The following is a 26,625-nucleotide window of genomic DNA, read 5'->3' as shown; positions in this document are numbered from 1 at the left end:
GCAGGACAGGAACCCGGAAGTGACCAACAGGCTGCTTCAGCATGCTGCTGCGCCGGCCCCCTGGGCCCCACAACGATGGGACCGATGCCACAGGGACGGGCTCGAAACACTCTATGACCCCTCAAAAGAACAGCAGTCTAGCTCGCTTCCCCAGAGCCCTGCCGCCATAAGCCTCAAGGGGGCTCATTTTGCGGCATCTCCCGGCGGGAGGGTGGCACCCGCACGGGACACATATCAAATGAAAGAGGGGGCGCAGGGCTATCAGAAACAGCCGGCGGAGGGAGTCGGGAGACCACCCCACTGGGGGATCCACACCCCGAAAGTGATGAAGGTGGCGCAAATAGAGCCAACAGAGCAAACAGGACAAAATAAATAGGCTGCATTATGCAGCACAGTTGAGAAAGTGCCTTATCCCATATACTGATGAAGTAAATACAGGATCTGAGAACAAAATTGCACCAGAAGACACAAACACAAAGCTCCCTTACACTGAATCAGTGCTTGGGTCCACCAAAGTCAGTATCGTCTAGTCCAGTCACAAACACAAAGCTCCCTTACACTGAATCAGTGCTTGGGTCCACCAAAGTCAGTATTGTCTAGTCCAGTCACAAACACAAAGCTCCCTTACACTGAATCAGTGCTTGGGTCCACCAAAGTCAGTATTGTCTACTCCAGTCACAAACACAAAGCTCCCTTATACTGAATCAGTGCTTGGGTCCACCAAAGTCAGTATTGTCTACTCCAGGGGTGGCCAGAGGGAGGGAGGGAGGGAGGGAAGGAAGGAAGGAAGGAAGGAAGGAAGGAAGGAAGGAAGGAAGGAAGGAAGGAAGGAAGGAAGGAAGGAAGGAAGGAGGAAGGAGGGAGGGAAGGGAGGGAGGAGGGAAGGGGGGAAGGAAGGAAGGAGGGAGGGAGGGAAGGAAGGAAGGAAGGAGGGAAGGAAGGAAGGAAGGAAGGAAGGAAGGAAGGAAGGAAGGAAGGAAGGAAGGAAGGAAGGAAGGAAGGAAGGAAGGAAGGAAGGAGGGAGGGAAGGAAGAAAGGAAGGAAGGAAGGAAGGAAGGAAGGAAGGAAGGAAGGAAGGAAGGAAGGAAGGAAGGAAGGAGGGAGGGAGGGAAGGAAGGAGGGAAGGGAGGGAGAAGGGAGGGAGGGAAGGAAGGGAGCAGGGAGGGAGGGAAGGAAGAAAGGAAGGAAGGGAGGAGGGAGGGAAGGAAGGAAGAAAGGAAGGAAGGAGGGAGGGAGGGAAGGAGAGAAGGAAGGAAAGAGGGAGGGAGGAAGGAGGGAGAGAAGGAGGGAAGGAAGAAAGGAAGGAACGAGGGAGGGAGGAAGGAGGGAGGGAGGGAAGAAAGGGAGGAGGGAGGGAGGGAAGGAGGGAAGGAAGAAAGAAAGGAAGGGAGGGAGGAGGGAAGGAAGGAAGGAAGGGAGGAGGGAGGGAGGGAAGGAAGGAGGGAAGGAAGGGAGGAGGGAGGGAGGGAGGGAAGGAAGGAAGGGAGGAGGGAGGGAGGGAGGGAGGGAAGGAAGGAAGGAAGGAAGGGAGGGAGGAGGGAGGGAGGGAGGGAGGGAAGGAAGGAAGGAGGGAGGAGGGAGGGAGGGAAGGAAGAAAGGAAGGAAGGAAGGAAGAAGGAAGGAAGGAAGGAAGGAAGGAAGGAAGGAAGGAAGGAAGGAAGGAAGGGAGGGAGGAAGGAAGGAAGGAAGGAGGGAGGGAGGGATTGAAGGAAGGAGGGAAGGAAGGGAGGAGGGAGGGAGGGAAGGAAGGAAGGAAGGCCGCCCCCTCCTGCCAGCCGCCCCCCCCCCGCTTTCGGCCCCCTCTCTCCCTGCCTGCCCTGGTTACCTGCTTTCAGGGCGGGTGGAGGCCCGCATGCGGGGCCCGGTGGCGGCGGAGAGGCCAGGGAGGCGGCGGAGAGGCCGGGGAGGCGGCGGAGAGGCCGGGGAGGTGGCGGAGTGGCCGGCGCTGGTCGCTGGAGGGCCTCCAGCAACCAGCGCCGGCCTCTCCGCCGCCTCCCCGGCCTCTGTCTGCAGTGGAGTTCCACGCACGGGGCCTGGCGGCGGTCGCGGAGGCCGGGAAGGCGGCAGAGAGGTCGGCGCTGGTCGCTGGAGGGCCTCCAGCGACCAGCGCCGGCCTCTCTGCTACCTCCCCGGCCTCTGCCTGCAGTGGAGTTCCGCGCACGGGGCCCGGCAGCGGTCGCGGAGGCCGGGAAGGCGGCGGAGAGGTCGGCGCTGGTCGCTGGAGGGCCTCCAGCGACCAGCGCCGGCCTCTCCGCCGCCTCCCCGGCCTCCTCCTGCAGTGTAGGGCCCGCGCACGGGGCCCGGCGGCGGTCGCGGAGGCCAGGAAGGCGGCGGAGAGGCGCCGGCCTCCTCCCTGGCCTCCGCCACCGCCGCCGGGCTCCGCGCGCGGGCGGGGCCCACTGGCTCTCTGGCTGGCTAAACCGGGACCTCTAATGATCCCGGTATAGCCAGCCCGGGAGCCGGGAATAGGGGGCCAGAACCGGGACTTTCCCGGGTACCCGGGACGGTCTGGCCACCCTACAGTGTGAACAAATGGTTCTCATCTGCTTCCTGATTCACAGTTCACTTTTGCCCAGCTCTCTCCTCTTCTGCTTCCTGCTTCACAGAGGACAGCAAGAAAGCCAAGCCTCCCTTCCCTCGATTGGCTGAGGGCTCCTCCCCCTCCTCTTTTGGAAAGGAAGTGAGTGGGGGTGGGGAGAGGAAAGAGTCAGAGAGAGAGTGTGTCCCATGGCAGCTTTAAGACCAACAAAGTTTTATTCCAGGTATAAACTTTCATGTGCATGCACACATCTTCAGAGAGAGGGAAGGGGAGTGAAAAAGTCAGAGAAAGAGAGATCTCCCTTTCCAGTTGTAACAGACTGGCAGGGGGAAGAAACCTTGCAACATGGCTTGCAGTCTTTGTTAGTTGAAGGAAGCAAGAGTCCAGTAGCACCTTAACAACTACAAAATCTGTGGCAGGGCATGAGCTTTCATGAGTCACAGCTCAGTTTGTCAGATACAGCTAGAATGTGAGTCTTGGAGAGTGAAGTGATTTCAGACTGTGCTTCTCCTATGTAGAGGCTGCAGGGAAGGGGAAGGTGATGGAAACCTGAAGTCATAGCGGCAGATAAAGGGAAGGAGATAGGGTTTAAGTGGTGGGGCCTGGAGATGGTGGGGTTTGAGGACAGATGGGACCTCAGACAGGTGAGGGCTGGAGATCCCTCAGAACTACAGCTGCTCTCCAGATGGCACAGATCAGCTCCCCTTAACGTGGGAGGAGAGGGAGTAAATGCCTTCACTTGGGTGGGTGAAAAGACAGCCCTCCCTCGCCCAGACTCTCCTTTTAGAGCCCATTGTATTGCTCTTCACAACGGGCCTTGCTCCTACTCATATGTATAAAGTTTATATCTCCAGTACCTTGTGTTACACCTGGCCTGGCTTGACAAAGTGACATTTATGTAAGATCCAGCCCTCATAATAAATCAGCTTGACACCTCTGCCCTATAGAACTCTCTCCTCTTCCCATGCTCCATCCCTAAATCTCCAGGAGTTTTCCAACCTGCAGCTGTCAACCCTATCTCCCACTGGTGGCCCAGGGAGACCTGGCACCCCTAGCTGTGAGCTCTGTATCATCTCTTCCTCCTTATGTGTGTGGTATACTTCAGCATGGGATACACAGGTTGGTTGGCAGTCCTGCTTTTGAAGGGTGGGTGAGTGGACTAGATGGTGTTCCCATAGCTTTCAGCTTATGTATTATAAGACAAGAGCATAAGAAGAGCCCTGTTGGGTCAGACCAATGGTGTCTCAAGTCCAGCATTATGTTTTTCACAGTGACCAAACAGATGCCTGAAAAGGTCCTCAAGTCAGACACAATGAAAAAAGTGTTTTCCAGATGGTTCCCAAAAGCAACTAGCATCCAGCACTTCTGATCAGGCCTGGACATCTTTCTCTTGGATCAATAATATGCTCTTGATGTTCTTGTATTGAAAATTGAACCCAGCCTCAAAACTGGTACATCAGATCCTCTCTTCAAGTTTAGGGATTTTGGGCAGCACTTTGTGCATTTGCCTCAGAGAAAGGCATTATAGTGGAGTTTTGGCACATTGTGTAGAGCAGCATAGCACATCCATACCTGTCAAGCCACTGCCATGGAGCAAGCCACTGTTTGGCTCATGATCAGGCAGCAAGTATAAGAGTTCAGCAAGATCCCCTTGGAAATGGATTGTGGACCAGCTAAATCAGTTTCTTGGTATGCATGAATGTAAATCAATGGCTGTTGCTATGTTCCTTGGAGTGTGCTAATGACAGGTGCTCTAGAAGTGTAAAATACACTTCCATTACTGCTTCAGAGACACCCACAGAGAAGTGTATTCTCATATTCTTTCACTCCCCTTTAAGAGCTGCCTAGCTACTATCTCCCGAAAGGAGCCTCCAGCATTCCTCCCCTTTAATCTCAGTTTATTGTTAGCACAGTGCTTGCCTTTAATCCCTGCAGAGCTGAGCAGGAGAATCAGAGAACAGAAGTTGCTTCATTTGGGTCTTGGGGGTAAGCTGATCCTGTTTCCTTGACTCTCATTTGTCTTCCCTGCTGATCTTGTGCAAAGTGCATCCTGAACAATCCATTTTCTCTTTTAGGTTCAGTTTCATTTGATTTTCATTCTGAAAATACAGTTTAGCAGATTTTTTAGCTCAGACTAATACTACGCTAGTTCTGACACTTATCTTGAAGCACGAGAGCATGAGGGAGGGAGCTATCTTTACTTTGCAAACATGAATCTGAAAATAAACTGTAAAAGTGATTTTTGAATGACCTTTCCATTGACCTAAGTTAATGAATTCACTGGTATCAGTAATGTTGTCTGATGACTCCTATATGGGTTATGTGCTTTTCTTTTGAGCATTTCATTGCTGAGAATATATTTCCCTGCTTGAGTTTTTCTTTTATATGTGATTGTGAGTGCCAGAATTTGATTGAGTGCCATATTATATATTTGCTGAATTACATTGTATAATATAACTGAATAATATGGGAAAAATTCTTTGTGTTACAAATATCCTCTATTTTTTTCTCTCTGAAATTTGAAATTGTAAGAGAGAGTTTAAAAAATGCATGATTTTGCTTTCTTATTCATCTTAACTTTGCCTTTCAGCTAACAACCCAGTGTGTCTATGGTGTTATTAATGGATCCATTCAGCAGCAAACTATCTGTAGATGCATCTACTGCTCCTAGGGTATAAAATGGAACACATTTTCTTGGGGAAATATTTACTCAGGGTTATACCAGCACTCATTAGATTGCAGTTGGTGACATTATTTGGATCAAAAAGAATGTAGCAACAGTTTAATTCATTTAAGTGGTTGGGAGGGGTACCCTTCAATATCACTACTTCTTGCCCTTTGCAATAGGTATCTGGACTGAGATATTTAACCACTCTGCATGCTGTTATTCTTGAGTGACAAAGCTATATTATCATAATTATTTGGTGTATTTTTATCCCTCCCTTCCTCTGAGGAGCTCAGGGTAGAATTCATGGGGTTCCCTTCCAATTCAGGGGGGGGGTCCCTTCCATTTTTCACAACAATCCTCTAAAGTAGGTTAAGATTAGGCAGAGATGAAGAAGAAGAAGAAGATATTGGATTTATATCCCGCCCTCCACTCCGAAGAGTCTCAGAGCGGCTCACAATCTCCTTTACCTTCCTCCCCCACAACAGACACCCTGTGAGGTGGGTGGGGCTGGAGAGGGCTCTCACAGCAGCTGCCCTTTCAAGGACAACCTCTGCCAGAGCTATGGCTGACCCAAGGCCATGCTAGCAGGTGCAAGTGGAGGAGTGGGGAATCAAACCCGGTTCTCCCAGATAAGAGTCCACACACTTAACCACTACACCAAGCTGGCTCTCTATGTCATGACAGAGTAGGGATCTCTACCCAGGTCTTCCATATCCTAGTCTACTATACTAACCATTGCAGAGTACTGGCTCTCCCATCTAACAAAGTATACAATGAGTAATATCTTTATTTTCATAGCCTTCTTTAAAGTTAACAGGGATTTTGTAGCAAACTTAATATACTCTGAATAAATAATAGACACTGTACTTTGTGAGCACTCCTTAATGGTTATGAGATATAAAATATGTTGTACTTTCTTGCTCCAAAACCTGGGACTCAGAGGAAGCACTTCCCGTTTCTGTTGCTTCTTTAATTTTTTTCCTGTGACTATTATTATTGTGGTGGTAGTTTTTATTATTATTAGTAATACTTTTGAGTATTCATAGATTTTCACAAATAGTATCTCTCACCCCCAACACCCTTTTAAGGTAGGCCAGCACTGTTATTCCCACATGAAAGATGCATGAAAAAGCTGCAGACAGGAGATAAAATGGTTGAGTGGGAGCATGAAGCAGATGGAGTGAACATTCACAGTTGCATATAGTCTTGCTAGCAGCTATGCAAAGTTGCCATAACATCACGAGTGAAGAAGCAATGAGCATTTTGTTTGCCATCTGTATAAAGAATGATCATACACGAGGGTATATTAAAGCACTGAATTAGAATCTAATCCTGAGTAAGGAATTCAGGGATTTGCCCCAAGCAGAAACAACAAGATCAGAACTGAGGGCATGACAACTCTGTATTGGCTAGAAAATACAACAAAGAATCTTAGGATTTTAATAAGTGGCTCATGTACTGTTTATATCACCACTGCTTACTAATTCATGGGAAGCATTTTATTAACAGAATAAATGGAAATGTGTCATGCAGGCCACATTAAATTAATGGGATTTGCTATGCAATCTTATGCAAAATTACTCCAAGTCTAAGATTATTGGGTTTAATGAATTTAGATTGGAGTAACTTTACATAGAACCACACAGCTATTTTCTGATGTGTTTGTTCAGGACTGATGTGGATCTTTTGTCTGTTGTTTTGAGCTCAATGAAGCAGACTTTCTATGAACACCTACTTAGGAGTAAATATCAATGAACTCACACAGAGATTTGTGTTTAAGTATCAACACAGCCAGTATTAAGCTGAAGGCAAGAAACAATAAAGATCACTAATTCTAGGGCAGATGGAACTTTCAAAAGTAAGAACTCAAAAATTCTAAGATACAAGAAAAGTTTCACACCAATCATAAGTCTCGAATTTTAAGAACTCCCTTGTCAGTGTTCAATATCCAAACCCAAATCCTGGATATGCCTTGACTTAGATAGACTGGGCTAACCCAGTCTCTCAGATCTCAGAGGCTAAGCAGAGTCAGCTTCAGTCACTATTTGGATGGGAGTCCACAAAAGAATACCAGGGTTATGCGACAGAGCTGGGCAGTGGCATATCTCCTCTGAATGTCTCTTGCCTTGAAAAAAAAATCCAGGATATGATTAGAAAGCACATGATATCGCAGCCAACCTAAAGCTCAATAGAGCTTGGGCAGCACCTGGATATGCACTTTCCTTTGATTTCCATATGGGAAGAATAATAGGATGCAGGTTTTTTAATTTGTTTTTTTTTTAAAAAATCCTCTGTACAGCTGTGATCAGACAGGCTGTTTTGTCTGATGTCCCTTCTCCCTACCAGATTTAATATGCATGTCCATAAAGTAACATCTGTCCTTCATTCCATGCCAGTTCCCAGTCATCAGCCCCCAATCCTTATCCCAGACTTCTTTGACCCCTGAGAAAGTCCAGTGTTTACAGTTGTAATTGTTACCATGCATTTCCAGCCATCTAGTCACCCCAAGACACACACAAGATGTCAGGAGATCTGTGGCTTCTGTTCCCTGGCAGCAACCCCCCACCCCCTCAGTTACTGATATGTGTATAACTGCATATTCATCTATGGTGAATAAGTGGTTCTGTGCATGTACAGAGTCTTTTTTTAAAAAAGAAGAAGAAGGTCACTCCTTCTCCAGAACAAATAGTTCTGGAGAGGTTAGAGGTGCAGCCAGACCACATCAAGCCTGCCGTTCGATCCCAGCGTATATTCAGTAAATGGAATAAAAACATTTTAAAATATTATTCCTTTGTCCTCAGGTTGCAAAGGATATACCTGAGGATGGATATACCATTAAATAGCATCAGAAATAGAAAGGGGTTCATTAGCACAGATTATTCAGAATCCAACCCCCTATATTGAAAATGGAATGAAAGAGGCATCATTCCCCAGTGTGTGCACACTCCTTCCATTATTCAAAGGCTCTAGAGTTTCAATAATCTATCATTGACCACAGACAATGTCAAAACAAATGAAATGTGTGTATCTGTTGTGGGAGTCTATGCTTCTGCTTCTCATTCCCTTAGAACTGTCTTCTGTCTCTAGTCAGAGAGACTGGGTGCTGTTGAATGGCATATATGAATACAGCAGCACACAATTGTGAAATGAAATGCCCTGTTTATTCCATGGGATCTTTCTATCATGTGCACATCCTCTTAATTAATCCCCTAATTACACTTGTTTGCAGCTTCTCTTCTTCCATGCTTTGGTGATCACAGTGGATTCTCAGTTGCTCTTGCTTGCTTCTATGATTCATTTCAGTGGCTTAATCAAATTGGCTTAACTTCTTCATGGCACCCATGAGAGTTCACTGCTCGTCAAGGGGATGCCTGCTCAGTGGAAGAGGAGTGCAGCTATATTCTGTGGTGGGAATGTAAAACAAAGCCCAAGCAGGAAAGTATTTCCTGCAGGCAGAAGTTTGTATCAGTGTGATCCGCATCTATTTGTCTAATGCCAGGTGTCCCATGATGCCTCAGGTACCCCATGGATGCAGTCAAGGTGCTAGGGAAAGGAAGAAGAGCCATAGGGTTGCTAATCACCAGGTGCGGGCAGGGGATCCCCCAGTTTGGAGGCCTCCCCCCCGCTTCAGGGTCATCAGAAAGCAAGGGGAGAATGTCTGCTGGGCACTCCATTATTCCCTATAGAGACTGATTCTCATAGGGGATAAGGCAAATTGATCAACAGGTATCTGCAGTTCTGGGGAAGGTAGAGGCACCATTTTTTGAAGTAGAGGCACCAAATATTTGAGGTAGAGGCATCAAATTTGCAGCATAGCATCCGATGCCTCATCTCAAAATACCCTCCAAGTTTCAAAAGGATTGGACCAGAGGGTCCAGTTCTATGAGCCTCAGAATAAGGTGCCCCTATCCATTATTTCCAATGAAGGGAAGGCATTTAAAAGGTGTGCAGTCCCTTTAAATGTGATGGCCAGAACTCCCTTTGGAGTTCAGTTATGCTTGTCACAACCTTGCTTCTGGATTCACCCCAATGTCTCCTGACTCCACCCCCAAAGTCTCCTGGCTCCACCCCCAAAGTCCCCAGATATGTCTTGAATTGGACTTGGCAACCCTAAGGAGCCAGCTAGGTTTGCCAGCAACCTGGAGAGATAATGCCCTGTCCTTTTAATAGCAGTTTAATGTGTGGAAACGGGCAGGTGAAACTTTCATGGCATGAGCATAAATAACATCATACTAAGACAGTGCACCCCCCCCCCCCAGCTGTTGGCATCCCTACCTCCAGCCACTGCAGTAACATTCAATGGTGCCATAACTGCAAGGTAATTGGAGAGGAAGAAGAGGAGAAGAGAGAAGGAGGAGAGAGGGAAATGATTGCTATTCTTGAGTCATTCGTATTTTGGAACTAGGCACAGGAGAGATAACCTCTTGTCAAATAGCTCGGTTTTCGCTATTTGTTCAAATTTCGCTATTTGTTCAAATTCAGATTTGAACTTAATGAGGCAAGCCTACCTCTGTTACATGCTCATGGTCTGTGTGTGTGTGTGTGTGTGCATGCATGTGTGTGTGTGAAGTGCCATCAAGTCAGTTCTGACTCATGGTGACTCTATGAATTAATGATCTCCAAAACATCTTATCCTTAACAGCCTTGGTCATGTCTTGCAAACTGAGGGCTGTGGCTTTTTTTATTGAATCAGTCCATCTCATGTTGGGTCTTCCTCTTTTCCTGCTGTTTTCAGTTTTTCCTAGCATTAGTGTCTCTTCCAGTAAGTCTTGTCTTCTGATTATATGACCAAAAATATAATAGCTTCAGTTTAGTAATTTTAGCTTCTAGGGAGAGTTCAGACTTGATCTAGAATCCACTTCTTTGTCTTTTGGGCGGTCATAAAACTCTCCTGCCATATATTGCATTTCAAATGAATCAGCTTTCTTCCTGTCAGCTTTCTTCGTTGTCCAACTTTCACACCCATACAAAGCAATGGGAAATACTATGGTATGAAATTGAATTACCTTCATCTTAGTCTCCAGCAGTACATCCTTATGAATCTTTTCCAGGTCCTTCATAGCTGCTTTTCCCAGTCTCAACCTCCTTCTGAGTGCTTCTGACACAAGAGGGTTGCAGTCTCCCTTTTGGTTGAGGATGGAACCAAAGAATAGAAAATATTTAACAATTTTCAATTTGTTCATTGTCAAAGTTGTATAATTCATAATTACTATGGTCTTCTTGATATTCAAGTGTATATTGCTTTCTGCATTAACATTAATCAGTAATTTCAAGTCTTCACTCTTTTCTGCCAATAATGTGGTATCATCCACATATCTCAAATGGTTAATGTTTCTCCCACCAATTTTCACCTCACCTTTCTCTAAATTTAATTCACTTTTCCTTATTATATGTTCTGCATTTAAAATGAAAGAGAGAGATAAAATACTTTCTTGTCTGACTTCTTTGCCAACTGGAAACCATTCTGTTTCTCCTTATTCCATACTAAACAGTATGGAATACTCTTCTCCAGAGTATCCATTGCACATCAAAACAATCAAATGAGTACCGTTTCTTTCAGATCCAGCCATTTCTTTTAGAACCAATCATAACTTTTTCATTATCCACACAGTCAAAAACTTTGCTCTATTCTATGAAACACAAACTGATTTTCCTCTGAAATTTTCTCATATGATCCAGTAATTTTCATAAATTGCAATGTGATCTCTAGTGCATCTTCATTTTTTTAATCCAGCTTGAATATCTGGCTTTTCTCATTCCATATATGGTAATTGTTGTAAGATTTTGAGCATCGCTATATTTACGTGAGAAATGAATGTGGGGGTCCAATAGCTGCTGCAGTCTTTGGTTTTTCCTTTCTTTGGAACTGGAATGTAGATTGAACATTTCCAGACTGTGCACCATTTTTTTTTCATATTTGTTGCTATATTTTTGTTAGGAGTTTGATGGACTCCACTCCTATGACTTGAAATAACTCTATTGATATGGCAGCTACTCCTGGTAATTTGTTTCTCCCAATTGCTTTAAGTGCAGCTTTCGTATTACCTTCTAGAACTGTAGGTTCTTCTTCAAAGGATTCTTCTTGGAAAGAACCTTTCATCTCTTCTATATAGTTCTTCATTGTATTGTTTCCATCTTTTTTTTGTCCTGTTCATGTATTTCTATGTTGATCTTTCAACATACCTAACTAAGCTTTAAATTCCCCTTTGATTTATTGGATTTTGTGGAACAGATCTCTTGTTCCTTCTTTTTTGGTTGTTCTCCTTTGTTTCTTTATATTGGTTATTATAATGATTCTCTTTGTCTCAACATGCCAGTCACTGGAATGTTGCAAAGGCTGCCAAGTCCCCTTGTCATCATGGTGGGAGGATTTCGGGGTATTCTGGGGTGGATGGGATGTTGCACACAACACCCTTGATGCAATGACATTACCCAGAAGCGACATCATTGCTTTGGCGTGTGCAGCACTCTGGTTTTCAGGCAAAACTCGATGGGTTTTTGCCTTCAAAACCATAGAGTTTGCCCAAAAACCAGGGTGCCACTACATGATGTCCCTTGTTTTCCCTGCCAGCCAGTTGACCAGTGGTGGAACAATGCCCCCAAAAGCAAGGGAACCCCCACTGGAATCTGGGGGCTGGCAACCCTAAATGTTGCATTCTGTCTGATTCTATTCTGTCACCTTTTATTTTTGCTTTTCATCTTATCTTTAGCAATTTTAAGTTTCATCAGTCATCCATTGAGGCTTTTCTTTTCGCTACAGAAATAGTTTTTGCGCATTCTACCTTGAAAATATCTTGTTTCAATCCTTAGTTCTTCCATTTCCCATTCACTTGAGCAAATCTGCTCTTTACATGGTCTTTAAACTCTTCAGAAATGTTATTTAGATTGTATTTTGGCACTATGAATGTTCTGGTGTCTTTCTGCAGCGTTATTCTAATTTTCAATTTGTGGCCTGTAGCACAATCTGTACCACATGGTCTGTACCACAATCGCATCGTCTGTACCACAATTGTTTTAGCAGAGAGAATTGAGCTTCTCCACTTTCTGCTGCTGATTTCTGCACTGACCATCTGGTGATGTCCACATAAGAACATAAGAGAAGCCATGTTAGATCAGGCCAATGGCCCATCCAGTCCAACATTCTGTGTCACACAGCGGCCAAATATATATATATATATATATATATATATATATATATATATATATATATATATATATATATATATATACATATATACACCCACACACATACACACTGTGGCTAATAGCCACTGATGGACCTCTGCTCCATATTTTTATCTAACCCCCTCTTGAAGGTGGCCATGCTTGTGGCCGCCACCACCTCCTGTGGCAGTGAATTCCACATGTTAATCACCCTTTGGGTGAAGAAGTACTTCCTTTTATCCGTTTTAACCTGTCTGCTCAGCAATTTCATCGAATGCCCACGAGTTCTCGTATTGTGAGAAAGGGAGAAAAGTACTTTTTTCTCTACTTTCTCCATCCCATGCATTATCTTGTAAACCTCTATCATGTCACCCCTCAGTCGACGTTTCTCCAAGCTAAAGAGCCCTAAGCGTTTCAACCTTTCCTCATAGGGAAGGTGTTCCAGCCCTTTAATCATTCTAGTTGCCCTTTTCTGAACTTTCTCCAATGCTATAATATCCTTTTTGAGGTGCGGCAACCAGAACTGCACACAGTACTCCAAATGAGACCGCACCATCGATTTATACAGGGGCATTATGATACTGGCTGATTTGTTTTCAATTCCCTTCCTAATAATTCCCAGCATGGCGTTGGCCTTTTTTATTGCAAACGCACACTGTCTTGACATTTTCAGTGAATTATCTACCACGACCCCAAGATCTCTCTCTTGGTCAGTCTCTGCCAGTTCACACCCCATCAACTTGTATTTGTAGCTGGGATTCTTGGCCCCAATGTGCATTACTTTGCACTTGGCCACATTGAACCGCATCTGCCACGTTGACGCCCACTCACCCAGCCTCAACAGATCCCTTTGGAGTTCCTCACAATCCTCTCTGGTTCTCACCACCCTGAACAATTTAGTGTCATCTGCAAATTTGGCCACTTCACTGCTCACTCCCAACTCTAAATCATTTATGAACAAGTTAAAGAGCATGGGACCCAGTACCGAGCCCTGCGGCACCCCACTGCTTACCGTCCTCCACTGCGAAGACTGCCCATTTATACTCACTCTCTGCTTCCTATTACTCAGCCAGTTTTTGATCCACAAGAGGACCTGTCCTTTTACTCCATGACTCTCAAGTTTTCTAAGGAGCCTTTGATGAGGAACTTTATCAAAAGCTTTCTGGAAGTCAAGGTAAACAACATCTATCGGGTCTCCTTTGTCCACAAGTTTGTTTACCCCCTCAAAGAAATGTAACAGGTTAGTGAGGCAAGATCTTCCCTTACAGAACCCATGCTGAGTCTTCCTCAATAACCTGTGTTCATCAATATGCCTACTCATTCTGTCCTTGATAATGGTTTCTACCAACTTTCCCGGTATTGAAGTCAGACTGACTGGCCTGTAATTTCCTGGATCTCCTCTGGAACCCTTTTTAAAGATGGGGGTGACATTTGCTACCTTCCAGTCCTCAGGAACAGAGGCAGATTTCAATGAAAGATTACAGATTTTTGTTAGAAGATCCACAAGTTCAACTTTGAGTTCTTTCAGAACTCTCGGATGTATGCCATCCGGACCCGGTGACTTATTAGTTTTTAATTTGTCTATCAGTTGTAGGACCTCCTCTTTTGTCACCTCAATCTGACTCAGGTCTTTCAACACCCCTTCCAATATTAGTGGTTCTGGGGCGGGCAAACACTTCTCATCTTCCACGGTGAAGACAGAGGCAAAAAATGCATTCAGCTTCTCAGCCATTTCCCCATCCTCCTTCAGTAATCCTTTTACCCCATGGTCATCCAAGGGCCCCACTGCTTCCCTGGCTGGTTTTCTACTTCTAATATATTTGAAGAAATTTTTATTGTTGGTCTTTATGTTTTTTGCAATATGCTCCTCATAGTCCCTTTTTGCCTGCCTGATCACAGTCTTGCATTTGATTTGCCACTGCCTGTGTTCCCTTTTATTAATCTCACTTGGACTGGTTTTCCACCGCTTAAAGGAGTCCTTCTTACCTTTTACAGCTTCCATTACTTCCACATATACAGTCAACTGTTTAGTTGTCTAAAACATGTTCACAATGAATAAATTGTTGTCTTTACAGAATTCTATGAGTCGCTCTTCTGCATCATTCTGCAGCTATGCCTTTGGAGAAATTGAGATAGTTCCTCGTTATTTCCCAAAATGAAGTCTGTACCAAGAGTTTACTGGCCCTAGTTCTAGGCAGTTACAATGAAGACCATATTTCATGCTAGAGCATGATAATAAGGGATAATGAAATGGTTGAATGATGAGATAAGAGAATATACTAAAAACATAATAAACTAAAAACATTGGAATGATCAGAATATCAATACACATTTTGAACGTAATGATTGTAAAATGTATGGAAATGATTTTATTGTATATCTTGCTTTAAATTTTATGTTGTTTTGTGAGCCGCCCTGAGCCAGTTAGGGGAGAGCGGGATATAAATTTGATTAAATAAATAAATAAATATACTGTACCACTTCAGACTGTAGGTTGCAGGTAATATTTTTGAATGCTTTCCAACCACTTTTTCAGTGGGGGTAGTTTGCCTTTGGAATGTCTTCCTGCTTGAGGTTCTCCTGGTACCTACTTTGCTCTCCATTAGACACAGACAAAACATTTCTTTTTAACTGGGCTTTTGACTAACAAGTCTGCTTCTATCCTGAGGACTGTTTTATGTATATCATTTCAGGATGTTCATTAGTTATTTTTTTAAACTTTTTTCTGGTTTTAGTGGCTTGTCTGGTTTTGTTTCATTGTTTTAGCTGTAAGCTGCATCCAACAGATCTCTGTGAGCTGACATACATATTGTCTAAATAATTAAATAAGATCAGTATCACAGGTACTTTCTGGAAACAAATGCTGTTTGTTGTGCAAACAAGGTGTTTTGATTAGTTATTATAAAATGTATCTGGTGTTGGCAGAGTAATTAAATAGCAACATTGCACAGCCAGATTAAACTGTAGATAAAGGTTTATTTAGGAATTAACACACTTGATAGGAAAGAGGAGAAACAGAGATAGGTTCCTAACTACTTCTCTAGCTGAGAGAGAAAGACTGAGTGTGTCACTTCTGAGAAGTGGGAAATTGCCCCAAGGGTGCATTCAGATGTACCATTAGTGGCGACACAGCTCCGTCTCGCTGACGGATTAAATTTGTTCATCCAGACATTCACATCTGGCAATCGAGTGTCATCCGGGTCATCCCAGCTTGTTGCGGATCAATGCCACATAAATTTGATAGCACAGAAAGTCCGGCCCTTTTTCACAGAAGCGGTGCACGATCGGTTTTTTCCTGTTTGGACAGCTCACGCACGATACTGCCCCTTGGAATGTTTACTGTCCCTCCCACCTTTTTTTTTAAAAAAAAAGCCGCAGCAGACATGCACATTGCCAGATCATCTGGGAATCTGAGGTGTCGCTTCTGCTTCTCCGATCAACACAGGATCGGGGAGAGGGGGGGAAGTTATCCCACTATTCAGAAAAGGAAAAAAAAAAATTTTCAATGTGGAGGATTTCCAGATATCATTGTCACTGCCAATTTCCAAGAAAGTAGTTCCTGGCAGTCCCCTGGTTTGAATCGGCAAAGTAAATTCTGGAAACTTTCTCCCCTCCCCCCCCCCCCCCCGCCTCTGAAGCAAAGTTTGATTTTCCACCTCCAAACAGTTGGGCACATGTCCAATGGACCCCCCCCCAGGAATCACCATCTGATCACACATGCGCCAAGAAAATAACGTGATAGTATTGGATGTCTGATTGCTCAACAACAGGATGAGTTGCATTCTTGGATGCTCGTCTGATCGGCCCTGCATCAAATCAATATTTAGCGGTTCAAATTTGAGTGCTACACACCTGCTTTTAATGCGATGTGTGACCGCACCCCAAGAGTAGCAATCTGGTGAAAGACAAGGAATTACGCTTAAAAGGAGAGAAGGTGCTGACCTCACTATCCTATCTAATTGTCTTTTTGCTGCTCTCAACAGTATCGACTTCTCTTCTACTTTGTGCACCAGACATTGCCTTTTCCAATACCCCTTCTCAAGGTCTAGTGACAGTCCACAAGATTCATCTTCTTTAGGTTTTCAGACTTCTCAAGAAAGTGACTTGGTGATGATTACATCTGCAATTATTTCATCTGTAGGACAGTATTCCAACTCAACAAGCCCCTCCTCTTGCATATTTCTTTCTAGGTGATGTTTCACATCCATGTCCTTAGTTCTTTAGTTGATCTTCTCCATCTGTGCAAGTTTTATGCACCCTTGGTTGTCTTCAAAGAGTTGTACTGGCTTGGAATCCTCTATCCCAAAGCCTTACATTAGTTGCAGTATCCATTTCAGTTGTCTGTTGCAGATACATACTCAGCTTCAGTTTCTTGCTTCCTGCTGCTCCAGCTGACCACCATAGAAGAATAAATGTCCACTAGTTGACTTTCTGTCTGTAGTATCTCCTGCCCAGTCTGCTTCTATGTATCTTACTAGTCTGTAATTGTCACTTGTTGGTAGCTCATTTCAGATGTGCAGTGCCACGCAGGTACTTCGCAAGTCTTTTGACTGAATTCCAATGCCTTTTGCTTGGTGATTTTTGCTTGGTGATCTTTCTGCATAACATGCCCACAGCTGCTATGAAATCTGGAAGCATCAATGTGCTCATGTACAGCACTCTTCCAATTGCTTCTCTGTATTGCTTTTTGCCAGGCAGAAGTTTACTACTTCCTGCTGGTACAGGTAGTTTTTCTCCATAGGAGTGTTTGCTGGCTTACCTCCTTTCATAATTAATGCAGTCCAAAAATTCTAGGATTTTCTGCTTCTGATTTATAAGCTTCCATTTTCTTCTCCTTCTACTTGTATTCCAAGATAGTAAATGATTTTTTTAAATTATTTCAGTTCTACTTCTTGATTCAGGTGTTGAACTTTTTCATCACAGTCCTTCTTGTCTTCATAGCATAAAGTCAGGTCATCCACAAAGTCAGAATGTAAATCCATTTTTGTCTTTATATCTTGAGCATAGGTATTGTTCTATCTTGCCTTACTCAAATCCTTACTTTGTTAGCATTTGATGAAGTTTCTCATTCCAACATCTCTCATTCTGTTTCAGTCCATATACAGGACCAGTCATAGACTATCTGGCAGCCTAGACAAGGCTAACGGGTTGGTTCCAGTTGGCTAGCGGTAAGAAACTGTGGGGAGTAGCTCAGCTCCTTTTTTAATACTGTTGAACTATATATTTTAATTATTTTAGCTGCAGCCGCCAAAAGACACAAAATGTTTCCCTTTTAAGGAAACCTTATCATGGGATTGTTAACTAAATTTCTTTTTGACTGATTTGCAACACTTATTTTCCTCCTTTGAACTGTTTGGAGGACCTGCAAGATAAGAGAAGGTCAGTTAATTAGAGTTACTTTGTTGCTGCTGCTGCTGAACTGTTTTGTTTGCTTCTCTCTCCTTTTCCTGCGATCGGATAAACATTACAATACTTTTGCAAGACTTCAAGCGTTTTAACTGGGAGCATTCTCCTACCTGGTAATGCTGCCTTTAAAACCCTCAAAAAAAGGGGAAGGGAGCAAAACGAGTTTCATTCTCCCCAATAACCATCATCCAGAAATTGCAAGCAGCTGAGAATTGATGATATTTTTTAACAATGAGCAGTTGCCTTGCCCCTCACTGCCATTGCAAAACAGGTTTGCTTCTTTAAGTCTTATAAATGAGGAGACTATGCTGCTGGGTTCTGATGTTGCTCAACCCACTTCTGTTTTGCATAATCCAGCAGGGGACAATGTCTCCAGAGAGGAGAAAGAAGACCATTTCTCGTCTCCAGCCTCCTATGAGTTTGGTTCGTTCCCCTTGATAAACAGGGAGCTCCCTAAGGCTGGAATCTTTAAATTAATTGGGGATCAGTGTTTGCTTACAACAGAGACTGTAGTGGACATTTTTAAGCATCTAAATAAGATCTCTCACAAACTGTCCTGCTGTGGCTGCTAACTCTGAACTTGCTGAGTCACCCCCTTTTGACTTGGTTTCATCTGTGCCCGCTGGAGAGAGGAGTTCTGCTCAAGTCACAAATATGCTTGCTAAACTTAAGCCAGAGACTTCTCTTATGCTATCCAGAAACCAGATAACTCTGGTGGTAGCTAAGATACCAATAAATTTTGACGGATGGTCTAGCAGAAATAAAGTAATTAACTCTTTAGGCCAGCTTCTGAGGATATCGGTCTGGGAAATTGATTTAAAAACCATTGAAAGACTACCTGACACTACTGAAGGCAAAAGGCATTTACTCTCTTTTGCAAGTTCCTTTATTCCTGGCTTATTATTCAAAAAGAAATTCCATCTTGACGCTTACTGGATCCGGCCAATAAGAGTTTTTCATGTGGCTAAAAGGAGACCTCTGCTGGCCCATTTAAGGGTCAGCTCACAGTCCAGCATTGAAAGACAGAATTCAGTCCATCTTCGCCAGAGAGCAACTACCTTAGGATTTAACTGTTCAAGAAAGCCAAACAACATAGATGTACATCTGAGACATGAAACTCCTAGGCAAACTCTGAATTCTACAAAAACCTGAACTGAACAGTCTGTGCCTTGTACTACTCAGACTTCCTTAAAGCTGCATACTAACTGAACAGGAGAGAGAATGGAAAACTCTCTAAGTATTGATTCCACTTGGGATCCCCCTCATTTAAGTGAAATTAACAACCACACCTCTGCTCTTATCAATTTGGAATCAACAAATCTCTCATCAGTGGATAAGTCTTTCGATATGGTGATCCCTTCAAACATGGAGCTGTTAAGAGCCATATTTGATCCCTCCGATTCATCATATGTTAATCAAAACTTTTCTCAGACTGCAGTTTCCTTTTCTGACAGTGCTTTGGGCAGTCCTCCACAGTCCTGTCAAAATAATGTCAGATCTTGACTCTATTTTGACTCCAATTCCCTGGATTCCTCCTCCCAGCTGAAGATTCTTTCCTGGAACATTGCTGGCTGGTTCCGCTGCCTAGCACATCATACTGAAATCCCTCCTATCCAATGGAAATATGATGTTATAACAGTGCAAGAAACCTGGACGGCTGCAGATTTGACTATGGACAGTTATTCCGCCTTCAAAGTTGTGGCATCTCCTGGGAGATTTAAGGGGGGGCTGGCTTTATTCATATCTTTGGCACTTAAGGTTAAATGTGTAGAGAAACTCTCTCTGTTCCAGTTAGCGATGGCAGTGCACATGTCATGGGAGGGGGATAGCCTGAATATTATAAATGCTTATCAGCCTCCTCAAACCAGGAAATCAGATGTGGAGAAAACTTGGGACTTCCTTGAACAGTATTTAGCTTCTCTAATTTCCAACCATCCAGAAGCCATGATTTTACTATTGGGGGATCTAAATGCCTGATTGGGCCCAGGTGATGATCATATAGAGTCTAAATACCACCACATTTTGGGCAAGATTAGAGAGAATCAAGAGATTTCCTTTTTCCCAAGGTTCTTTAAAGACCAACATTCTAACTTTGCAGGCCTATGCTTGATTAAAGTTGCATATAGGCTAGGCCATGCTTAATGGCTCTATCCCAGAGGATTACCCTGGGGAATATATATTTATGTCTGGAACTAAGGCCAGCACTTTAGATTATATGATGGTATGCCCTTTACTTAGGGAAAAGTTTTTTAAGTTTCAGGTGCTTCCATATTTGGAAGCAGATCATTTTCCTATTTCCCTTACGGCTGAACTACCTCCCTTAAAAGAGCACTCTTCATCGTCTTTAGTGGCTGAACCTCGAAACTCTGACGAGCAGTTCTGCCATCCCAAATGGTCCACTCAGCTTAGTCTCAAATTAAAGGAACAGTTGTTTCCTGAGTTACTTTCTCATCTCTGTATGTCACTGTCTAATTCAACTTTTTGCAGGATGCCTTGCTGGAATATGATAAAGTGATCCAGCAGTTGGAAACACACTGTTAAGTTCTCATAGGAAGCCTAATTTGAAACATTCTAAGATTTCTAAACCTTGGTTTACCAAATCTTGTGTTAAGGCCAAATCCCTTCTGGCCACAGTAGGTACATTTATTCGAGACCGGATGAGCGTAAGAATAACTATGAGTCTCTTCTTATTAAGAAGAGACTGTACAACACCCAGAGTCGCAAAGCCAAAATAGATAACTCCAGAGAACAATGGACGCTTCTTATTCAAGCCACCAAAGAGAAAAATACTTTTTGGCAAATTATTTCAGGTAAAGTCAAAAAGATAGCTTTGAATACAGACCCCTGGATCACTTATTTTCAAAGTCTTTATGATGATTATCTTCTCCCCAGCAGCATTTCTCTCTCAGATAATTTGCCAGGTTGGTTTCCGGTTTCAGAGCAGGAAGTTAAGTCACACATACATCGCCTTAAAAGGAATAAAGCTCCCGGAATAGATGGCATTCCAGCTGAATTCTTGATAGAAAATGAGGACTGGTGGGCCTTTTTTTTTGCCTCCCTTTTTACTTATATCGACGCTACAGGTCGTATCCCTAAAGGTTGGGAAACAGCAGTCATTGTTCTACTCTACAAGAAAGGTAAGCCAGATGACCCTTCCAATTACAGACCCATCAGTCTATTGTCTATAATTAGCAAACTGTATGCTAGTCATCTTCAAGACAAATTGGTAGACTGGTTATCCAGTAATGACATCATTCCAGTGGAAAAAGCTGGCTTTATGGAGGGTAGATCCACATTAGACCATTGATTGGTCCTTTAGCATTTTATCAAAAAGTATGGTAACAAAGGAACCTCCTCCCTATATGCGACCTTTGTGGACCTTAAGGCTGCTTTTCATTCCATCTCCAGGATCAAGTTGCGAGATAAATTAGAGTCATCTTCAATTGATAAAAGACTTTTTTTAATTACGTAGATCCATATATCAGAATACCACCCTAAGAGTTAAATATAACAAGAAGGGACAGCTCACGGAACCCATTACCACATGAAAGGGGGTCAGACAAGGATGTCTCCTTGCCCCTTTACTCTTTATTTTCTATATAAAGGATATAGTAAGGCTGTTTAACGTAAACAAACATCATCAACCCAAATTGGCTCACAAACATATTTCAGTGTTGCTTTATGCTGATGATGCCGTTCTTCTCTCAAGAACTCCAGTGGGATTAAAAAGAGCTCTTAGCAGCTTTGCTACATATTGCAATGAACACCAGCTTGTAATTAACTATGATAAAACCAAGGTAATGACTTTTAATAAATTCCCCAAAGTGAGACACTGGTCAATGAATGGGCAATGTTTGTCCCAATTTCCTCTTTAGATATTTGGGGATGGTGGTACAAGCCTCTGGTGCCAGAGAGGCCCATGGGATCCCAAATTGTGTCTCCAATTCAATTATTCAATTAGAAACAGGGATGGTGAAAATAACTGCCAGAATAACTCTTTCCTCATTAGACCTTTGGTTTAAGATATATAAAAACTCTTGCGGTCTTGCACCGTTAATTTTGCAGGATGATTTTCAATCAAGTTAGCTCAGCTCAAACTTTCCCCTGATACAGTTTTTCATTTGGGCCATGATACAGCTAGACAGCTTTTTAAGCAGAGAGTGGAAGACACAGAATGTCAGATTGACATCTCCAAATCACCAAACTTCCTTGTTGCCTCCCAAAGACATTACCTTCTTCAACCATCCCCTTATCTATATAGCCTGGAGAATGCCAATCAGAGAAGGGCCTTTTCTCTTGCAAGGTTAGCTATATTGCCATCAAGGGTAGATATAATAAAATCCCTCAAGCTAAGAGAGTTTGTCCCTGTAATGTTGGTGCAATAGAGTCAATACATGTTTTACTTCATTGCCTGATATATAATGATATTTGTTTGACTTTTATTTCTCCAATATTATCAAAAGGTTCCAAAATCTCCAACGAAGAGATTGTTAATAAATTTCTTTCTGATGAGAACCCGGAGATTAGTAAAAAATTGTGAAATTCTGTACTCAAGCAATGAAATTGCGCTCCATTTATGTTTCTCAAGGAACTGTGGGAAGCTGAATTGCATAACTGTCTTACTAGAGTTGTAAATCTATGTATTTCATTTTAGTAAGTTTTAATCATTTTATTGTGTAATCATTTTCCTTGTGATTGTTGTGATATTCAAATATTTTTATATTGGCCATGGGCTGTTAATAAATCTGAATCTGACAAGGCTAACATCTGCCCCCCCAGCACTAATAACCAATTTTCAAAAACAGATGAATTGTGGAGAAAATGAAAAACACAAAACTTGAAATTGCTCCCTGACCTGGATAGCCCAGGTCACTGAGTCACATGGGGGGGATGCCCAATCGGTGCCCCCAGAAGGCCGGCACTCTAGGCAATCACCTAGTTTGCCTAGTGGCAGGGCTAGTCCTGTCCATATATGCTCTTTTGCCGTTTACTGTTGTTTGTCTTTAGATTCTTCAAATCCTGGTGGCTGTTCCATGTAAACAACTTCCTTTATTTCTTCATGTAGAAGGGCAGTCTATGTCCAGATACTCCTCATGCATCTTCCTTGCTGCTGCTATGCTCAAGAGCATTTCAGTTGAAGTGGCTTTTATTCATGTTTTTGCTTCTTCTGTAGGTTTTCTTGCTATGTCTTCCCGTGAGGAAGGCTCAAGTATAGCTTCTGCCTTTGCTAGATAAGAAAGTCTTCTTGGTGGTACTCCTTTGTTTGATCTGGTTGATCATCTGACACTTGGCTCTGCAGCCCCTTTCAGTTCTTTAGGTTCTGCAAGTGTGTCATATGCATTGTCCTTAGTGCTCAGATGCACTTTTTTTTTTTTTTTTGCTATGCTTCATTTTTTCCTGTTGTTGTAGATTCACTGATGTTTACTTTCTCCACATTTCTTGATTGCCCCCTTTCATCAGTGTAGATCTTACAAATCTTGACCTTTTCTGTTTCTGGGTTGAGAATTCTGTATCCTTTGCAGCTACACCATTCTGCTCCGGAGTGTATGGGACTATAAGTTTCTCTGTATTGCTTGTTCAGACAAATAATTCTTTATTCAGTGTCCCACATATTCTCCTCATCTCCCTCCCTCCCCCCTCTCTCTCACACACATAGAGGACTTTATTCCTCTAAAATTATTTGTTGTCAATGTGGTTCTTGTGTGGAAATTATAGAGGGGGACTTTCATAATTTCCATTTGCTGCATAAAAATTAAGGTGATTTTCATCAGATGGTAATTCGCTATCCTCAGGAAAAGTTGTGTTAAATCAGCCCTCATGTTTAGTATGGTTTGCATTCTCCTAAATCGTCAATCATTCATCCAGAAGAAGGAGTATACCCATAGTAAATTCCTGACCCTTTTAAGAATGCTTTCCCTCTATTCCCAAACCATCTAGGGTTGCCAGCCTCTAGGTGAGGTCTGCAGATCTCCAATTTTAACAACCAATCTCTAACTGGCAAAGATCAGCTCCCCTGGAGAAAATAGCTACTTTGAAGGGTAGATTCGATGGCATTGTACCATACTGAGGCCCACTGTACCAAGTCTCCAGGTATTTCCAGTACAGAGCTGGCAACCCTACTCCTGCCACACTGAACATGGCCAGACCATTTATTCCAATACAAAGCACTTATATGCATCCCACAGGAATATCTAGCAAGAATTTATTGCCCAGCATTTTGTATGTGATTCTCAACAGAAGCAGGTGCCTATGCGGGCCTGGAGAAACATGTTACTGAATGTTATTAGAGGCATGGAGTGCACTGCTAGAAAGCTGTGCACTTTGAGCAGGGTGCCTGCCAGGTGTGAATGTAGCCCTGTGGAGATGAAGGGGGCTATACTGGTTCCTATGAAGTGGCTCTATATGCCACTCCAAATATGCAGGGTATGTAAAAATGTAGCCTTTGAAAAAATCAGTTCATTTGATATTCAGATTGAGTACTGCTGAATTACCTGAAAATTCGCTCACTGCAAACTTTGTTGTCAGTATATGACTCAGTTCTAGAGTGCCAAATTGGTATTTCTTGTGCAGATGATTGGCTGGGTCAAGGGCAATATTGGTTACAATTCAGCATCTACAAGTTTTGCCAATAAAAGGTCTCTATTTAATTCCCCTACTCTGCTCCAATGTTTTCATCAGCATATATTAAGAAGGCCATGTTTTTATCACGATTAGCTGCTTAATTCTCACTGGGGAATGTCACACACTTGCAAGAAGGTAAAGGCCAATTCACATTGTGGCTTTTAAGCGGTTTATAGACTGAAGCTGTCATTCTTTAGCCAGTGAGTCAATTTCTCTTTCACGACAGTTGAATTAACCTTTGAAACCCAGTGCTGGGGCACTTGAAAATCATGTAACCCTGTTAATTAAAGGTGGCAAATATAGTTTCAGTGGGGATTGAAAAGCTTAACTACCTGTTTCAAGATGTGAACTTTCAGCTTCTTGACTGTTATAATTTTCTGTCAGAATGTTCCATTTTAACTAAAGAGTCTGTTTTGTTTCTGGGAAATGTAAAGGCTCTCATTCCTTCTGAGAAGTGAAGAATGCAGCAGGACCACTTTTAGCAGCCAGCCCTCCCCCCTGCATTTCTTTGGCACTCAAAGACAATGGGAAAGTTTTCAATTTCCATTGCTGAATATCTTTTCCAGGAATCTATGTTTAACACAATGAATTATTATTTAGCAAATGCATTAATATTTCTTGGTCTTCTGCCAGTTTACTGGAAAAGCAGAAATAGATTGTTCAGATAGAGTGGTGTCAATAGAAATGAAGTACTCAGCCCTGTGTGTGTGATCTTGGACTACTTGTCACCTCTACACAGGGCCAGATCTAGGGGGGCTTGCCCAGGGCACCGACAGAGGGGGGCACCAAATTGGGTATGGAGTCCATTGTGTTCTATGGGACCATAATATAGAATGGCCCAAAAGGGGGTGTCATTTTTTAATTTTGCCCCCCCTCAAAAAACATGTAGATCAAGTCCTGCCTCTACACATAACCAACCTCATAAGGTTGTTGTGAAGATGAAGAAGGAGAACCACACCTGCTTCCCTGAGCTATGTAAAGTACTGAGGGGAGTAACATAAAATAAAATCAATTAACAATAAAGACTGACACCTGTTCTTCTGTCTATATGCAACTCTCCATAGTTAGGAATTTTGTAAATGGAAAAGGTGCAAAAAGCCCAAGTTTCTATTTACAAACAGAAGCAAAAATGTGGGGCCAGTTGTTTGTTTTGTATTTTTGGCCTCCACAGCTACAAGGGAAAGTCTTGGGGGAAAATGGTATGGGATAACCTAAGACAAAGCAGAAGGTGCTGGCAAAAATGGGGCCTCTGTCCTTGCTACTCCCACATCAGGATGTTTACTTATTTATTTGGATTCTTCCTGTCTTGCATAATTCAGCACAGCATGATGCCAACCTTGATTTGTTCAGACCAATCCATGTTCAGTGACTATTTTGAAATGTCAGTGTTCAGAGGCTGCTGGGGAGGTTGTTTCTTTGATTTCTGAACCTGCTTCTTTGTAGCCTTAAGGTTACTGGAGACCTACATGGACCTAATCCCTCTTTTTTTTTTCTTTTGAATCACTTGCCAATGTGATAAATCCTGCAAACTTCAGCCATGTTTAAGAATTTTAAAAAAAGCTCTGCTGGATCGAACCACTTGTCCACCTAGTTTGGCATCCTGTTTCAAACAGTGGCTGGCCAGTTGCCCTAGAGTGCCATATAAACAGGGCATAGAGTCCAAACCCTACTCTTGATGCTGCCTCCTAGGATGGATATCCAGAGTTTTGCTGCCTTTGAATATGGAGGTTCACTTTAGTTCCCATGGCTAGTAGGCACTGATCAACTGGCCAGGTCCCCTTTTCATTATGGTGGGGGGATTTGGGGTGGTGGTGTTCAGGGCTGGATGTGACATCCCCACTGCAATGACATCATCTGGAAGTGACATCATCACAATGTCAGAGGCAACGCTCTGGTTTTGGGACAAAACTATATGGGTTTTTTGGCCTCAAAACCATAGAGTTGGCCAAAAACCAGAGGATCTTCCCAGAGTGATGTCATCATCATTTTCAATTTGTTAGGTCACCTTTCCCAGCAAGCAGGGCTCAGGATGACTTACATTAGAGGTAGATACAATAAATAATAATAATAATAATAACTAATTAAAAGTGCTTAAATATCCATAATAAAACAGACTATCCAAGATGGTGGAAACAGACTATCCAAGCTTCCTTGGGTAGAAGGGATGTGGAGAGGTGAGAGGGTAGAGATAGGGATATGAGGTTGCCAGATCATTGCTGTTTTCAAC

The 26,625-nt window shown here is 43.0% G+C and overlaps 1 protein-coding gene across 1 annotated transcript in view; it reads left to right on the top strand.

The window, feature by feature from the left end:
* The first annotated feature begins 4,369 nt into the window (after nt 1–4,369).
* CAMK1G (calcium/calmodulin dependent protein kinase IG) overlaps nt 4,370–26,625 on the top strand; it is a 78,524-nt gene continuing 56,268 nt past the window's right edge. The window contains exon 1 of the mRNA XM_060231254.1: nt 4,370–4,525. The gene's annotated coding sequence lies outside the window, so the exon portion shown is untranslated. The remainder of the gene's footprint in view (nt 4,526–26,625) is intronic.

The sequence above is a fragment of the Heteronotia binoei genome, chromosome 2 (genome assembly GCF_032191835.1).
Source record: "Heteronotia binoei isolate CCM8104 ecotype False Entrance Well chromosome 2, APGP_CSIRO_Hbin_v1, whole genome shotgun sequence".
NCBI classification, from domain to species: Eukaryota; Metazoa; Chordata; class Lepidosauria; order Squamata; family Gekkonidae; genus Heteronotia; species Heteronotia binoei.
This window is presented reverse-complemented; position numbering and strand designations above follow the sequence as displayed.